The sequence below is a fragment of the Macaca nemestrina genome, chromosome 11 (genome assembly GCF_043159975.1).
Source record: "Macaca nemestrina isolate mMacNem1 chromosome 11, mMacNem.hap1, whole genome shotgun sequence".
Lineage (NCBI taxonomy): Eukaryota > Metazoa > Chordata > Mammalia > Primates > Cercopithecidae > Macaca > Macaca nemestrina.
This window is the reverse complement of record NC_092135.1, coordinates 137,645,779-137,656,043: the sequence shown is the minus strand read 5'-3', so window position 1 is coordinate 137,656,043 and position 10,265 is coordinate 137,645,779. Positions and strand designations below refer to the sequence as shown.

The 10,265-nt window shown below is 55.5% G+C and overlaps 1 long non-coding RNA gene across 1 annotated transcript; it reads right to left on the bottom strand.

Annotated features, from left to right (window-relative positions):
* Positions 1-315: 315 nt before the first annotated feature.
* LINC02991 (long intergenic non-protein coding RNA 2991) lies at positions 316-6,142 on the bottom strand. The gene is made up of 3 exons (XR_011609627.1): positions 5,646-6,142; positions 4,824-4,825; positions 316-908 (listed from the first exon to the last, which is right to left on the bottom strand). It is a non-coding gene; the product is annotated as a long intergenic non-protein coding RNA 2991 (long non-coding RNA).
* Positions 6,143-10,265: the final 4,123 nt, after the last annotated feature.

The following is a 10,265-nucleotide window of genomic DNA, read 5'->3' as shown; positions in this document are numbered from 1 at the left end:
CCACTCTCCGGGACGGTCCTGCTCGTCGGTCCGCGCCCGGCCGTGGGGTCTGCCACTCTCCGGGACGGTCCTGCTCGTCGGTCCGCGCCCGGCCGTGGGGTCTGCCACTCTCCGGGACGGTCCTGCTCGTCACCCCGCGCCCGGCCGTGGGGTCTGCCACTCTCCGGGACGGTCCTGCTCGTCACCCCGCGCCCGGCCGTGGGGTCTGCCACTCTCCGGGACGGTCCTGCTCGTCACCCCGCGCCCGGCCGTGGGGTCTGCCACTCTCTGGGACGGTCCTGCTCGTCAGTCCGCGCCCGGCTGTGGGGTCTGCCACTCTCTGGAATGTGCTGATTGGGTCTCCAGAGCAGCCCACTTGTGGCTGAGCAACTCTGCAAGACCCTGCAGACGCCTGCCTGGAGGCTCTCCCACCCTCCAGACACGCGCCTTCCGTCAACCTGGTCTCCACACTTGTCTCATCTCCCTGCTGACCGTTCCCCTCAGATGCCCCGGTCTCACCACCACTTTCTCAACGAACCCACTGCAGAACTCCACAGTCATGGAAGCTGGAGGTGGGCCCGACCTGAAGGCCCCCGTTCGCCCATCTGGGCACATCAGCAGGTCCAGGGGAAGGTGCGGGGTGCCCAGGCAAGGGCCCCTCGGACTGACCTGTCGGGGTGGGACCTTCAGGGCCTCTTCCATAGTCATGCTGGTCTACTTGGAAAGATCTAGGAAAAACTCAGCTGTCAACCTACTATGACCAAAACGGCTACCAAACATGCTAACTCCTCCATGCCCAAGAGGGTAAGAGGCCCTCACACGTACAGCCAGGGAGAATTAAATTACCGTAGCATGATTTCCAGAAGACAATTCTAAGGGAAAATTCAGAGGCTTGAACATGACCAAACTGTCCAACTTCAGGAAAGAATCTGAAATGCAAACTAAAATATATTTCACATTGTTTTTATTTAAAAATTATTTCCAAATCTCGAGAACCTGTAGGGGGGGGAAACACCAAAATGTATTTTAAAAGATACCACCATAGGATTCATAATAGTGAAAAACTGAAAATAATTAGATGATCCCTTTATTTAGGGAATTGTTGAATAAGTAATCCATTCATAACAAGAACTCACAAACCCATTTTAAACAATCATGGAGGGAGGACTTTAGTGACATGAGGGTAAAAAAAACCTATCCCATTAAGAAGAAGAAAGTAAAAAGCATGATCCAAATGCATTTGCATCACAAACTCAACCATGAAAAGCAAAGACCCCACTTATGCTGTGGGAATGCGCAGGAAGGACAGAGATCAACGGTTAATGGGGCTGCCTGCTTGGATGTGGGGTGGAGGGGAGGGCGCATCATGAGTGATATTTTCCAGCTTCTTCTACATTGTCTATACTTTCCAAACTTTCTACAAAAAGTATACATTAATTTTATAATCCGCAAAACTAAAATTTGAGAAATGTTAACTAATGTTGCCTTGATTTTAAAACAGCCAATAGCCCTAGTTACAATTTCTTGTGGATGTTTCTATTACAATAGTCACCCTACTCATGGTAATTCGTGAGAAGCAAAAACTACGTAGAGCTGCTCCTCTTCACAGCTCCAGTAACCATAAAGAAAAAAGAGCCAAAAGCACCATTCAGAGCTTTCTGCAGATTAGTGATAAAACTGGCCCAGAAGAAACTCAGAATATTTTCTCCTTGGTGATGAAGCCAATAAATGCAGAGGGGAGAACGTTCACTCCGGAGAAAATGCCGTAGGCTGCCTTCCCTCTCCAGGACCAGGGCCAGGGCCAGGGCGAGACCACCGAATTCACCACTCTACTGTGAATGCACCACCCAAAGCCGCTCACCTGGCTCCCTGCTCCCCGCCTTATCCACCCCTCACTCACAACCAGCCCCGGCCACACCCCACCCCTCACTCACAACCAGCCCCCGCCTCACCCCACCCCTCACTCAGAACCAGCCCCCGCCTCACCCCACACCCCACTCAGAACCAGCCCCCGACTCACCCCACCCCTCACTCAGAACCAGCCCCCGCCTCACCCCACCTCTCACTCACAACCAGCCCCCGCCTCACCCCATCCTTCACTCACAACCAGCCCCCGCCACACCCCACCCCTCACTCACAGCCAGTCCCCGCCTCACCCCACCCCTCACTCAGAACCAGCCCCCGCCTCACCCCACACCCCACTCAGAACCAGCCCCCGACTCACCCCACCCCTCACTCAGAACCAGCCCCAGCCTCACCCCACCCCTCACTCACAACCAGCCCCCGCCTCACCCCAACTCTCACTCACAACCAGCCCCCGCCTCACCCCACCCCTCACTCACAACCAGCCCCCGCCTCACCCCACCCCTCACTCACAACCAGCCCCCGCCTCACCCCATACCTCACTCACAACCAGCCCCCGCCTCACCCCACCCCTCCCTCAGAACCAGCCCCCGCCTCACCCCACCCCTCCCTCAGAACCAGCCCCCGCCTCACCCCACCCCTCACTCAGAACCAGCCCCCGCCTGACCCCATCCCTCACTCGCAACCAGCCCCAGCCTCACCCCACCCCTCACTCGCAACCAGCCCCTGCCTCACCCCACCCCTCACTCAGAACCAGCCCCCGCCTCACCCCACCCCTCACTCAGAACCAGCTCCCGCCTCACCCACCCCTCACTCAGAACCAGCCACCGCCTCACCCCACCCCTCACTCGCAACCAGCCCCCGCCTCACCCCACCCCTCACTCGCAACCAGCCCCGCCTCACCCCATCCCTCACTCACAACCAGCCCCCGCCTCACCCCACCCCTCACTCACAACCAGCCCCCGCCTCACCCCATCCCTCACTCAGAACCAGCCCCCGCCTCACCCCACCCCTCCCTCAGAACCAGCCCCCGCCTCACCCCACCCCTCACTCACAACCAGCCCAAACTTCCCCAGCATCATCGCAGAGCCCTGCGAGCTCCTTTCCCAGGTGGCTGGGAGGTGGGAGACTCTGCAGTGTCGTCCGCGAGGAGCTGCCTACAGATCTTGGGGAGGAGCTCAGAAATGTCCCCCACCGAGGAGGAGGCTGATGACATGGCCGAGGAGCAGATGAGAGCCGGCGGGATGTCCTGTGAAGGGGCAGCAGGTACCAAATCCCTATGAATGGGAACCAAACCTCTCCCAAATCCAACTTGGAGCCAGAGCTCCTTGACTTCACCCAGATGGGCCAAGTGTGCTGGAGACTAGAAGGAATCCACAGCATGGGGAAGCCGTTGTCCGATCCACTCACCGAGTCAGTGATGCTGGCAGGCGGCAATGGCTGGGCGACTGTATCAAAGACGGGCCAGTGAGGGGTAGTCGGCACCCTCCAGTCCTATCCCGGAGGTGCCACCCAGCAGGCACAAACGCCCTGGACCCCAGCAAGGTGAAGGTGCCAGTGCAGAGGGCAGGCCCAGCAGACGTTTCCCACAATGTGGGTTATGCCAGGTCCAAAGTGGGCGCTTCCAAGTGCCCGGTGTCCAGGGAACAGAGGAGGGAGTGCCTGGAGCTAAGACACAAACTTGCCCTGCGGAGGACTGGGCGGTGAACCGGCACTTGACTCCAGAACCCCACGGCCTCAGGCCGTGTTCCGCGCGGCACCCTTTCCTCTCTGCATGGGTACTTCCGATGGCCTCTGTGGCTTTCTTTTCTTTTCCTTTCTTTTCTTTTACTTCCTAGGCATTGCACAGGTAGTTATTTTACATTGTATATCTGATGATGCTAATTTATTAAGTGCTGGAGGGTACATATCTACTGGATTCTGTGCTTTTTCTTTTCGTTTATACAGACTCCAACTCATTTTAGGTGATTTCTTTGCATGCTTTCTGGTTTGTGATTATGAGTTCAGCTTTGGCTGAAGTGAGTCTGCAGGAAACCAGAGGCCGTAAGTCACATGTCCACCTCTCAAAGAGGCTTCCCACTGGGCTCTCCCAGGGCCTCGGGCACTGCCCACCCTGTAGTCCCCTCTGAGTCCTGGTTTGACACTGGAACTGCAGGCCTAAAACTTCATTTCTTATACCCAGGGCTCCTTCAGTGTTTCCACAGGGCAACCACAGTTTTCTTATTTACCTTTCTCGTCTCAACTCACTGTTTTTTCCTCTTTTCTTTAGACATTCACTCACTTTATCGCAACTCCAGCAACGTTTGAAAAGTGTTTTTCATTGTTCATCCAGGACCTAGTTGTATTGTAACAGATCAGGACCCTCCAGTGCAGAGGGGAAGCTCTCCACCCCTCATAGAGAGGCCTTGATTCCTTGTCTGTGTCGTTTAGAACCTCCCACCCTCCTGTGGAGGAAGCCACTTTTCAGATCTCCAAAATCCACAGATTCAGACTCTGGTTGGAGCTTCTATTAACAAGTCCAGAACAAACTTGGGAGTTGCCCTCTGGGCATTATCCAGAGCTCGGAGACAAAGCACAGGCATTGAAGTCCCCCCGTGCACAGCCCTCCCAGGCTGGAGTGCGGAAAGCTGCGCGGGGCAGCCTGTCTGCTCTGCCTCCTGTCCTGACACGGTCACCTGCGTCCTGCATTTTCCTGGTTCTCTAAGGCCCAAAAGAGCAGCTGCCTCGGGGTGAAACCTCTACCCACAGACCTAAAGGAAGAACTTCAGTCAAAGCAGCAAACAGGCCTTTCTACACTGACATGGTTTGGCTGTGTCCCCACCCAAATCTCACCTTGAATTGTAATAATCCCCAGGTGTCCAGGGTGGAGCCAGGTGGAGATAACTGAATCATGGGGGCAGTTTCCCCCATACTGTTCTCATGGTAGTGAGTAAGTCTCTTGAGATCTGATGATTTTATAAAGGGGAGTTCCCCTACACAACTTCTCTTGCCTGCCACCGTGTAAGATGTGACTCTGCTCCTCATTCACTTTCTGCCATGATTGTGAGGCCTCCCCAGCCATGTGGTACTGTGAGTCCATTAAACCTCTTTCCTTTATAAACTACCCAGTCTCGGGTAAGTCTTCATTAGCAGTGTGAAAACAGACTGATAGACATCCTCCTGAGGTTTAAAAGGCCTGTACTGCAGAGCCTTCATCCTGTTTAACCAAACGCTAGCCTTAGCCACACCTGCCTCTGAAAAAAGGACTCCACATTGCTGGGCCCCATCCGGCTGCAGGGGCCCTGATGGGGTGGCCGCTGGAGCAAGGTCACCAGGACAGGCACACGTCAAGGCTTCCTTAAGGCCCAGCCTGGCCCCTTGTCCCTCTGCAGAGGCCAACACATCTTCGGTCAGTGCCTGCTGCACACTTCCTGCTTCCCTGGAATACCCCTCGCCTGTAGGTGAAGCCTTGGTCAGCAAGGTCAAGGTCAGGCATGGCATGGCCTGAGCTCAAGGTCTCATGCCCAGGCCACAGGGGCCAAGCCTCACCCAAGAGAAACATTGCAGACCTCGAGGTCAAGCGTGCTGTTTGGAATCTAAGACGAAAGGCCCAAAGCCACACATCCTGCCCAATGAAGCCCTCTCACTGTGTCCTGCCCTTCTCACCCCATCGCCTTCTCTTATTCCTCAAAGTTCCTCACTCCAGGAACTGAGGGTCTTTGAGAGGACTTAATACTAACAGCACCTCTTCCCCATGCAGGTTCAGAACCAGTTGGACACGAGATAAAGAATAAAAGACACAGAACTCAAATTATTACTTATGCCTAGTGAATGCCAAGGTGAAAGTCTTAGCTTAGTGCGGGGGCCAACAACCTTGTTGATGGAAGCCAGAGTAAGAGCCTGCTCCTCAGGGGTGCACGGCTGGACCAGGGCAGACATCCTAGCACCAGCGCACCCAGCGGGGAAGGAGCTCTCAAGGGCACAACGTCTCTGCAATTGGACAGCACCCAAGAGAAGCAGGTGCAATGGTGAGTTCAGTGAAGCAGACGCCCTCGCAATGTGGGTGGGCCTCATCCAACCCACTGAAGACCTGAGTAGAACACAAAGGTGGAGAGAGAGCCTTCCCTCTGCCTGCCTGCTGGAGCTGGAACGCTGACCTTCTCCTGCTGTCAGGCTGGAACTGTGCTGTCGTCGGCGTGTCTGGTTCTTGGGCCTCCAGGCTCTGGCTAGGGCGGCAGCACAGGCTCTCCTGCCTTTCCAGCTTGCAGACGACAGGGCATTGGACCCCCTCAGCCGCCGTAATCATGCGAGCCCATTCCATTTCTTATAGCAATGCATCTCTAACTCCATTTCTCTGGAGAACCTTGACTAATACGGGAGAGAGGGAGGAGGGTCTGGGTCTTACAAGGCCCTGGCTCCCAGCAGCATATAGCCCCAGACAGTGAAGGCATAGCTCAAGGCCAGTGGTACTTAGGGAAAATCTCAATTTCTGGAAATCTGAGGGATTAGAGGTTTACCTCATTTTCTACCAACAGCTGCACCATGAAATAAACATTTCGTTTCTGCAAACGGGAACTCTGAATTCCAAGGCCACATCCACCCGTCCCTTGGTGGGTTGCTCGTGAGTCTGGCTGGGCGGTGACAGGGGGGATCTCACAAGGCCTCAGAGTCCAGGCTCCCAGCTCTGCTCCTCCTACCCTTCATAGCCCGGGTGCCTGTGCTGGGATTTCAGGGCCTTTCTCCTACCTCTGAGATCCTTTGCCACTTTTCCAAGGAGATGGAAGTCTGGCGTGAAGTGAGCCATGTCTCCATGGAGAACACTTTATAGATGGAAACTTCTTTCTCCAGTGAAGACTCTGAGATGGCCCAGGAGGAGAGCACCATGACCCTCAAGGAGAAAGAGGCAGAATCTGTCTGTGTAGGTCGCAGCCTCGGTCCAGGGACCTGAGAGAGCCTAGTGGCCCCTGGAGGCGTCACCTGGAGGTTTTCACGCAAGTTAATGTGACTGGATGGGGGCGTGGCCCCTGGTCACCACCCAGCACAGGTGACACAGCCAGCGTGGAGGCATTGGCTGCCTCTCTCCACGTCCCTTCAGGCCCATGTCACAGCTGCACTGGGGAAACTGAGGCAGCTTGGCAGCCTCCATGATGCTAATGGAGCTGGAGGAAGCCCAACTCTTCCAAAGAACGCCTGGCAGAGCACAGGGCGTGTGTAGCATCTGGGCGGCACCTGGCTCTTTCCCTGCTCCCCCGGGACCTCCGGTGAGCTCTCTTCCTGCCTGTGGTGCCATCTCAGTGCTCACAGCTCCCAGTGACAGTGGAGGGGTCCCTATGCCTGTGAAGTGTGGACAGGAGGAGAAAAACGTCTGTGTTTGGCATAGCGTAAAAAATCTCATTTTACAGTAGAAAAATCTATCCCATGACACAGACGCAACAAATATATAAAACCCGCTTCCTGCTGCAGCTCCAAGGAGGACAATCTGGAGCTCTCTCAGGCGACCTTCCAGGAATCCCTTCCTCATCCTTAGAAAAGAATCTTTCCTGTTGCTTCCCCAGTCTCTACACCCAAACACCAGTCTTCGTGGCCCAATAAAGATCTTTCGGTGTACCTACATAGCTATTAGCAAAACTTTATCCAAACAAGATGTTCAGTGGATAATCAGACATCCTCACCTTACGTGCATGAGGACCAGAGTGTACACAGAATGGTGGATTTCCAACCCCTGCAGGACCAAAGCCAAGCAGGGGACAAAGGACTGCATGAGGTAAGGCAGGCGGCTGCGCCTTGGACTTGGAGGTCAGAGATCTAGGATTCGGAGTGGACACACCGGGTAGGACTGGCTCCCTTTGAGAAATGCGGCTCTGGCCGTTCTTGAGTTTGTATTTTCCTTCACCAACTTTCCCTGAAGCACGGAGACACCGAGCTCACCCTTCCCTGCCAGTGATCACGAGAGACAAGGGGCAGGACAATTGCTAATTGATCTTTCTGATCCATTTGTATTGAGTGTGATTACCCCATAGCAGATGCCGTCAGTGCTCTGCCCAGAGCCCCCTGTGAGGGGTTCCAACTCTTCCAGAGAACGCCTTGCAGAGCACAGGACTCTGAGACTCTGAGCCCCTTCCCCAGCTTCCCTGTGCTTTTGCTGAGAATACCCCACACCACGGACCTTGGGCCACCAGAGCTACTTTTCCCAGCTGAAGCACCTGCGAATTCATGTGCCTCCAGGGCAGCTCGTGGCCACTGGGTGAGTGACCTGGGGAAACGGGGCAGAAGGTATTTTCAAAAATAACCACAGCAGTATTTTTGATGCCACCTGTTTTTTCAGTTAATTTTCTGTACTCCCCACCCCAAGGGGTGGAATCCATGTCCCCTCCCTTTAAGCTTGGGGCAGCCATTGTGACTATCTCAGTGTAGAACAGGCTGGAAATGACTGTGTGTAATTAGGAAGGCTGGGGCATAAAAGGTCATGTGGCTTCCACTCGCAGCTCTCCTGCAGGAGGCTCAGCACGGGGACCTGGCCGCCATGTTGGGAGGAAGCCCAAGCTGCATGGAGAGTGATGCAGATTCCCCAGTGAAGCTCCAGAGAAGGCCTTGGCTAGCAGCTGGGATCAAACCCTAGACCTGTGAGTGACTGGGTCTCCAGCCATCCTGGCCCCTAGCCTCCACGTCACCCCGACTGAGTGCAACAGAGGTGAGCTGCCCTCTTCAAGCTCTGCCCAAACTTCAGGTTCACGAGCAAAACCAAGGTGCCTCTGTTTGCAGCCACTGAGGTCTGGCATGGTTTGTCACGCAGCAATAGAATCGGGGCACAGGGGTGGCAGGCAGCCCAGTTCCCCTACCTCCTGTGAATGCCTAGTCCCCTGTGCTAAGATAAGCTGGGAACCTCCCCAACCCATAGCAGACTTCCAGTCGCCTCTAGTGAGTTGAAAGTCAGATTTTTGCTTTATCATCCCAGGCCAGACAAAAACCAGAGAAAGTGAAGGTGATTTGCTTCTCCCATACAACGTGGCGCTGGTGCCAGAGAGAGCAGCAGCGGCAGGACACAGAGATGTGGGCTGCTGGACGCGCCGGCGTGGCTCTGGCTGAGCATCCTTGCAGCGTGGGGCCGCCCTGCCCACTATGGGGCACACCGTCCTCTTGGAGCAGCCCTCTGGGATGCAGGGGCTCGGTATTGGTTGCTCAGTGGCCCCAGTTAACACCGTGACATTCAACAATTGCATGGTGTGGCAGATGCCACAGCCCTTCCCTGGACATTTGCACAGCTCACCCTCACCCACCTAAAGGTGTCGTCAGCACCTGTGTTGTGTGACAATGGACTCCAAGAGCTTGGGTGATCGGCCCCAGGTCATTACTGGGCTGGGGCCCTGTCCGCCTCACTCTCCTGGGCACTTAGAGCTTTGCCATCTGCATCCAGACGCTTCAGCCACATCAGGGTCCTTGTCCCGCCCAGAGCCTTGCTGTCCCACCACTGCCCCTCTAATGTGGAAGCAAAGGGGCCTCACCCACTCAGGATTTTTGCTCTTCTTTTGGGTTTCCAAAAGGGTCCCTGGCTCTTCCTGTTTCCTACCATGAGGAGTTGGGGAGGGTTGGCCAGAGGCTTTCACAAGGGTGGAGAGAGTCCTGCCCACCACATCCTGGTGCCCGGGGTCACCCTTCCTCTAGCTCTGATCCCAACATGTGCACCATCTCCCCCAACTACAATTTATCTGAGCATCTCAGTCCTGGGGGCCCCTTACCCCAGCCCCTGTACCCAATACCAAGAGCTACGCAGGAGGGCCACAGAGGGTCTCCCTGCCCAGGGAAACACCCCCACATGCTGACTCTGGATCACCTCTGCTCCGAGCACAGCCCAGGCCCGGCAGCGTTTACCCCGCAGCGCATTCCAAGTCAAGCCCCCAGTTGTTTGGCAACATCAGGCTGACGGCAGCTGCACAGCCAGATGTTGACCAGAGCACAAAGTGCACTTTGATGTTTTTTTTTTTAACTAATCTCTGGGGAATTCTAGCTCACCCTGCGTCCTCCCAGGAAAAAAAAAAAAAAGAACTGAAAAGCTGATTTCTGGAGCCTGGAGGGGCAGGGCATGAGGGCAGCAGCCGAGGGGCAGGGTGAGAGTGAAGCGGGTGGACACCACACTTGCAGCTGGGAGGCACCAGCTGGAGACAGCCAGGGTGTGGTGCCAACAGGCCAGAGGTCTGGGTTAGGCAGGGGGACCTGAGACCTGGGGCCACTCCCACAGTGGGGGCCAGCCAGGGGACAGTGATACAGCAGACAAGACCTGCCCTGGACAACTAAGGTCAGCCCAGATCAGCCCTGACCATGCTTCATAACCACAGGTGCCCCTCCGCCTTCTGCTCACAGCCCTGCAGGGATGAGAAGTCCCTGCCCAACACTGGCATCCGAACTGGGGGAGAGATTCAGAAGGCAGAGAACTCTGGGTTACAGAC